Genomic DNA, 8,002 nt, shown 5'->3' on the forward strand with positions numbered 1-8,002 from the left:
GCCACAACGTGCAGTTGATGTAAGAATAGAGAGAACAAAAGGGCTGAGTCAGTAGCCCAGAAACAGACCAGTTGTTTGTGTATATGTTTGTGATTAAATATATGATTCTTTTAAAAAATATTTTATTTATTTATTTATTCAAGAAAGACATACAAAGAGAGGCAAAGACATAGGGTAGAGGAAGAGGAAGGCTCCCTATGGGGAGCCCGATGTGAGACTCGATCCCAGGACCCCAGGATCATGCCCTGAGCCAAAGGCAGACACTCAACCACTGAGCCACCAAGGTCCCTATGTGATTTCATTTATAAGAATAAAACCAGCTAACACATAGTAAGCTCTTATTTTGTGACAGGTTCTATGAAAAACACTCTACATTCACAAGAACCCTGTGAGATAAGAGGTATTATTCTCTTGGTCTTAGAAGGATAAAGTGATCTTTAAAGAAAAAGAAAAAGAAAGTGAGTTGCCCCCCCTAAGAAAGAGTTTAGATGGGGTGCAAACTTAGGCCAACTGACTCCAGAGCCTTTGATCTTAACCTTAAGACATATCATCTATAATTTTCCTTCTAGAAAGCTATCCTAGACAATCTTCACAAACTAAGACAAAGATTAATTAAGAGAAATGCTTAGTGTAGCATTTTTTTCATGATTACAAAGAATGTAAAACAACAAGTTGGCTATCCTATAGGGGTATGGTTAAATAAATCATCCATGCAATGAAATCTTAAGCAGCCATTAAAATCAATGTTGCCAGAGAAAATTTAATAACATGGAGGAGCGCTCAATGATACGCTCTTCTGTGACACAGATTACAAACTGTACATACAGAATGACTTTGATATGTGGGTAAAAATGGTATTTTCCAAATTTTCTGTAATAGGTTTATATTATAGTAGAGACGTTTTTTAAAATGAGCATAAAACCTGTGCCCTCCTCCTAGGCTTTCTGCTTGTTTGCATCCTTCTCTCTTTTGAAGACCCCCTTCCCTATTTCCAGCCCCCAACCCATCTTCAGCAGGCACTCTCACCTCAGAGCACTAATATGAGAACCCTCCTACACAGACTAATACCTACCACATGCCAAGGCACTTTAAATACATTATCTCACTTAATCCTCAGGACATCTTTGGTGAGGGAGGAATTATTAATATATACATTCTGTAAATGAGAAAGCTGAGGTTAAGTATCTTGAACAACAACAACAAAAAAAAGTATCTTGAACAAAGTTATGCTTCAGTTAAGTAGAGGAGCCAAAATAAGGATCCAGTTCTGAGGAATCCCTGGGTGGCTCAGTGGTTTAGGGGCTGCCTTTGGCCCAGAGCGCGATTCTGGAGTCCCAGCATCGAGTCCCAGCATCAAGTCCCACGTCAGGCTCCCAGCATGGAGCCTGCTTCTCCATCCTCCTGTGTCTCTGCCTCTGTCTATGTCTGTCATAAATAAATAAATAAATAAATCTTTAAGAAAAAAAAAAAAAAAAAAGAATCCAGTTCTGATTCCCTACTTGCTGCTTTTCCTTTTACCTTTCCCAAATGTGGTTCAAGGACTTAGGGGGCTCCCTGAGACCTTTCTAAACGGTGCTTGAGGATCTCCTACATGTCTGTGTGAGGCCAGCTTTTCTATGTTCAACCAAAGCCATGTATCACCACAGAAAGAAGATACAGGAAGAATTCACTTGTCCTCTATTAAACCAGATATCAAGGAGAATTTACAAAAGTATAAAACAATGTTATTCTTGTCATTAAATTGTTTTGTTTTAGAAATTATACTTTTTAAAATTAAAATGTATATTTTAGGAATCCCTGGGTGGCGCAGCGGTTTCAAGCCTGCCTTTGGCCCAGGGCCCGATCCTGGAGACCCGGGATTGAATCCCACGTCGGGCTCCCGGTGCATGGAGCCTGCTTCTCCCTCTGCCTGTGTCTCTGCCTCTCTCTCTCTCTGTGTGACTATCATAAATAAATAATTTTAAAATTTTTATTAAAAAAAATAAATAAAATGTATATTTTAGGGATGCCTGGGTGACTCACCAGTTGAGCATCTGCCTTTGGCTCAGAGCGTGATCCTGGAGTCCTGGGATCAAGTCCCTGATCGGGCTCCCTGCAGGGAGCCTGCTTCTTCCTCTGCCTCTCTATGTCTCTTATGAATAAATAAAAAAATAAAATCTCCTTCAAAATGCATTATTTTAAAAAAGCATTATTTATGTTAACATGCAATGGGCTTATTTTTTTAATGAATTAATAAACAAATATTTTAAGATTTCTCAGTTTTAATCTTTTTGGTTGGGAAAACACTCAGTTTATTCAATTTATTGTGAATAAATTGGAACGTCTGGAATATCAGATACATCATTTCAATATCTAAATATCCAATCGCATAAACAAAAGCTCTTTAGGGTCCTTTATTTTTTTTTTTAAGAATTTATTTATTCATTCATGAGAGACACAGAAAGAGAGGCAGAAACACAGGCAGAGGGAGGAGAAGCAGGCTCCACACAAGGAGCCAATGCGGGAATCGATTCCGGGATTCTGGGATCAAGCCCTGATCCAAAGGAAGACACCCAACCGCTGAGCCACCCAGGCTTCCCTAGGGTCTTTAATGTCATTGAGGGTAAAGGAGTCCTGAGACCAGAAAGATTGAGAACACTTGATTTACAAGCAGCTGCCCTCCAAGAGTTTCTGATGCTGTAGATAGAATTAAACATACCTTCTGGAGCTCCCAAGGGCAGTAACCCTCTTGAGGGTAAAATGTTCTAGTGCGCATTTCCTTACCAATTTAAAAAAAGATCAGATGGTTTTGGTTGGGTTCAATATCCATTGTCTTCCATCCCCACCAGAGCCCTGATGTAGCCTTGAAAGAACCACCAAGTGAAATGGGTGATATCTGCTTTCTGTTCTCCATCTCCACATAGGAGAGTGCTGTCTTCATAAAGGCAGAGACATGAAGTGGGGGTGGGGTGGGTAAGGAGTTCAGAAGAAATAATGAGTGTCAGGGTGACCTTCTATTTTTCCTTATGCCAGAAATGCCTGGGGCAGAAGCTAGCAAACTCTGGCGGTTGGCATGCTGCCTGTTTTTTGCAGATAAAGTTTTCTTGGACTACAACCACATCCATTCAAAACAAACAAACAAACAAACAAACATACCCCCCAATACTGTGATGAAAATTCAAGCACCTTTGTGATAAAGCTGTGGGGATTGAAATGGTAGACATTTTCTCCCTGGATTGGCAATGGGAAAGCAGAACTTGAGGTGGGCCTCAGAGATGATAGGATTTTATAAGCAAAGAGTTCTGCTAGGTAGATAGAACTGTAACGAGCAAAAAAAAAAAAAAAAAAATAAGAACTGTAACGAGCACAGGAAAGGAAAGCATGAAAGGGTGGTGAATAAGCCCTTGGGGGTGGCAGAGGGTGACTAGTGAGTGTAAATGGGAGAAAGGTTGGAAAGTAGAGCTTCACCCTGAGGACTTGAATCCACAGCTGAGCCATAGGGGCTGTCTTTGGAGAAATGACAAAATGAAGTGAAAATTACAAAACACTTAGGAAGAGCAAATTAAAATCATCATACAAATTGGCCTGGCAGGGGCACCTGGGTGGCTCAGCGGCTGAGCATCTGCCTTCGACACAGGTCGTGATCCAGAAGTCCTGGGATAGAGTCCCGAATTGGGATCCCCGCAGGGAGCCTGCTTCTCCTTCTGCCTATGTCTCTGCTTCTTTCATGAATGAATAAATAAATAAAATCTTTAAAAAAAATTAAAAAAAAAGAGTTTCATGCTCTACCGACTGAGCCAGCCAGGGACCCCAGTTTGAAGCCTTTAGAGCAAAAACTGAGGTTTCCCACTGAAGAAGAAATTCTGCCTCAAGACAAGCAAGCATCATTTCTGAGTTGCTTGCCTACAGCTCACCCTACAAATTTCAGAATTGCCAGCCCCACAATCATATGAGCCAATTCCTTAAAATAAATCTCATTTTATATAAGTATAATAAATAATATAATGGGCTCTGTTTCTCTGGAGAACCCTGACCTTGCTCTTTGTTTTTTCTTTTTGTTTTTTTGTTTTTTTTTTTACTTATCTATTCATGAGAGACACACAGAGAGAGAGGCAGAGATGCAGGCAGAGGAAGAAGCAGGCCCCATGCAGGGAGCCCGATGCAGGACTCGATTCTGGGTCCCCAGGATCAGGCCCTGGGCCGAAGGCAGGCGCTAAACCGCTGAGCCACCCAGGCTGCCCTGATCTTGCTCTTTGGATAACTCTTATCCAAATTCTGGATAAATTCTGGGCTGATTATTTTTTAAGAGGTTTTTTCTTTTTGTTTTTTTAAGATTTTATTTATCTGAGAGAGAGAGAGAACACAAGCAAGGGGAGCAGCAGAGGGAGAGGGAGAGGGAGAGGGAGAGGGAGAGGGGGAAGCAGGCTCCCAGTGGAGCAGGGAACCTGATGCAGGGCTGTATCCTACGACCCTGGATCATGACCTAAGCCGAAGGCAGACCCCCAACCGACTGAGCCACTCAGGCACCCCCTACTTTTGATTATATGTTCTTTCTTCAGCCAGGCTTGGTACATTTAGGTCTTTCTAAATTTCAGTTGTATTTTCTTGAGACCAGAGAAGCTACTTAGTCTAGACCTCAGCCACTGAATACAAACCACTTTTCATAGTAAATTACTTCTACAGATTACTAATCTTGTGCATTATCAGTGGACTCCTTTTATTTTCTCTATCTGGAGATAGGAGACCTATCAGTTCCTTTAATGAAAGGTAGCCCAGATCCATCAAGATGGGTAATGTGGAGAGACTGGTGGGGTGAAGGGCCCCACAGAGAGGCTGGCCCTCAGGGATTCCCCTCTCCTTTGGAGAGCATCAGACAGGCCTCTAGGGGGTGCTGGATTTCTCTATGCTGGCTGAGGAAGACTGAAGGGTTGCTGCCTCAGAGACCTGGAGAGCCATACTTTTTTTTCTTTTTTAAGATTTTATTTATTTACTCATTAGAGACAGAGAGATAGGTAGAAACACAGGCAGAGGGAGAAACAGGCTCCATGCAGGGAGCCTGATGTGGGATCATGCCCTGGGCTGAAGGCAGGCACTAAACCACTGAGGCACCCAGGCATCCCATTGGATAGCCATCCTTCATTGAGAACCTTGAGGGAACAGGTTTTGTTTGTTCAAGAGCCCCAGAGTTTCCTTACAGAGAACAACCCTATCCCAGGCTCTGGAAGTGATTTATCTTGTTGCGCATTATAGAGGAAGAATCAGCAAGACTGGGTTCTTGGATAGATGGGGTAAGAGACAAGTGAAGAGAGATGCCTGTGAAAGAAAGGAGAGGCAGTAAATGTAAATCTTTTCTGAAAAGTGTGAGGGGAAGTGAGGGCAACTGAAGTCCAAGACACTAACCTCCAGCAGTCACAGTCACCCAGCCCCTCTGCTGGCCCTCCAATCCCCTTTTCACCTATTCCCCAATAGCCAACAGCTCAGGGGAAGGGCACCTCCTGAGAACCTACCATCTCTAGTCATTGTGATGGACGAGAGGACAAAGACAAACCACTGGGTCCCCCCTTCAAAGAGCACTGAACACCCCTTGTGTTCCTTCTTCTACCTCCATGGCACAGTTTTGAGATACTTTTTTCTATCAAACTATATTCATAAGCTGAGTAATTAGTTCACTTTTTCATGAAATTACTAGAATATACTGATTTTCTATAATACCAAAAAAAAAAAAAAACAAACAAACAAAGACACTTGAGCAAGCATTAAGCATTTTGTAATGAGGCAAACTGGAAACGATCTAAATATCTATCATGAAGGGGATGGTTAAATTATGATGTGGCCATATTCCAACATTATAACCTAATATTGCTATATATATGTTTGCAAATCTTTAGAAAAAGCTCTGGCATTATATTCACCAAATCACTCTGGCTACTCTATGGTAGTGGACTGGACTAATGGGTTCCGTGTGTACACGTTTGTGTGTGTCTCCTCAGGGGGTATGGTAAATCTACTTTTTACTATTACATATTTATTTTGTTTGAATTTTTTTTTTACAAAACACATTTTTTGTTTAAGCCAATAATGTTTTTTTATTGGGCAGCACTGTTACAGGCAAATGTTCTGTTTTATTTGGGTTTTGGGAAACAAGAAACAGCTAGCTGTCCAACTCCAGGTCATTTAGGGAGCCAGGACTGGGAACCATTGCCTTGGAAGCCATTTTGCTTTCTCAGTAGTTGGAAATCTAAACATTTCTCAGACCCCAGCTCTCCAGAGACTTGACTGAAACCATGGGATATTCTTCTCAAATTTCAGTCATTTAAGATGAAGGCTTTCCTTGGTGCATGATTCTCATTTCTAACCTTGTACCTTCACGTACTACCCCTTCTCTTCTTTGTCACTTTTTCCAAAATGCCACCCAAAACTTACCTCTAAAGTGAACCAAAGCTTTCTTCCCTACTAAGGCTCTACCTTATAACTCCTGATTCACTTACCTTGGTTTTCAACCATATTTATTTGTATTTCCTGTTACTTTATATGCTTAGACTGTTTTTATGTGTCTACTATTAAGTTGTAGGCCTTGAGGACAGAGTCCATTTTTTTTTAAGATTTATTTATTTACTTATTCATGAGAATATACAGAGGAGAGAGAGAGAGAGAGGCAGAGACACATGCAGAGGGAGAAGCAGGCTCCATGCAGGGAACCCAATGTGGGACTCGATCTTGGGTCTCCAGGATCACGCTCTAGGCTGAAGGCAGTGCTAAACCACTGAGCCACCCAGGCTGCCCCAGAGTCCATTTTTTAATTATTATCCTTATTATTTCAAATACCATAACCTACTATGGTGTAAGAGGAGTACTTAATTAAATGAGGAAATGCTGAATGCCCTAATAAATATCAGGAAAAGCTAATTTGAGATTTTTTAAAGATGGTATTTATTTAATCATGAGAGAGAGAGAGAGGCAGAGACACAGGCAGAGGGAGAAGCAGGATCCATGCAGGGAGCCCAATGTGGGACTTGATCCCAGGACTCCAGGATCAGGCCCTGGGCTAAAGGCAGCACTAAACTGCCGAGCCACCCGGGCTGCCGGATTTTTTTTTTTTTTAAGATTTTATTTATTGGGGGATCCCTGGGAAACAATGGGAAACAATTGGACAATAGGACATCCTACAAAGTAACCAGACTGGATTTTTTTTTTTTTTTTACTGGATTAAAAAAAAAAAAAAAAAACTAAATTCAGGGACACTTGGGTGGCTCAGTGTGTTAAGCATCTGCCTTCCACTCAGGTCATGATGCCAGGGTCCTGGGATCAAGCCCTGTATCATGCTCCTTGCTCATTCTCCCTCTCCCTCTGCTTGTGCTCTCTCTCCCTCTCAAGGAAAAAAAAAAAAACCCAAAACTAGTATCAGTTAAAAAAAACAAGTTAAGTGGGGTGCCTGGGAAGCTCAGTTGGTTGAGTGTCCAACTCTTGATTTCAGCTCAGGTCATGATCTCCAGGTTGTGGAATCAAGCTCTGTGTTGGGCTCCTCACTGGGTATGGGGTCTGCTTAGGATTCTCTCCCTCTGCTCCTCTCCTCTTTTTTTTTTTTTTTTTTAAGATTTTATTTATTTATTCATAGACACAGAGAGAGAGAGAAGCAGAGACACAGGCAGAGGAAGAAGCAGGCTCCATGCAGGGAGCCCAATGTGGGACTCGATCCTGGGTCCCCAGGATCACACCCCAGGCTGCAGGTGGCGCCTAACCACTGTGCCACCGGGGCTGCCCTCCTCTCCTCTCTTAAAAAAAAAAGTAGGAAAAATTTTCTATTTCAAACAGGTTTTTTTTTTTTTTAATTTTTTTATTTATTTATGATAGTCACACAGAGAGAGAAAGAGGCAGAGACATAGGCAGAGGGAGAAGCAGGCTCCATGCACCGGGAGCCTGAAGTGGGATTTGATCCCGGGTCTCCAGGATCGCGCCCTGGGCCAAAGGCAGGCGCTAAACCACTGCGCCACCCAGGGATCCCAAATTTTCTATTTCAAAAGAG

General features: G+C 42.1%; 2 long non-coding RNA genes across 5 annotated transcripts in view; one reads left to right on the forward strand and one right to left on the reverse strand.

The window, feature by feature from the left end:
* The window catches only part of LOC144320291 (uncharacterized), a 62,544-nt gene that overhangs the window by 30,331 nt on the left and 24,211 nt on the right, over positions 1–8,002 (forward strand). The window lies entirely within an intron of this gene.
* Positions 915–3,321, reverse strand: LOC144320294 (uncharacterized). Its single transcript, XR_013385837.1, has 2 exons — positions 2,023–3,321; positions 915–1,425 (listed from the first exon to the last, which is right to left on the reverse strand). It is a non-coding gene; the product is annotated as an uncharacterized LOC144320294 (long non-coding RNA).

The sequence above is a fragment of the Canis aureus genome, chromosome 9, assembly GCF_053574225.1.
Source record: "Canis aureus isolate CA01 chromosome 9, VMU_Caureus_v.1.0, whole genome shotgun sequence".
Classification (NCBI taxonomy): domain Eukaryota; kingdom Metazoa; phylum Chordata; class Mammalia; order Carnivora; family Canidae; genus Canis; species Canis aureus.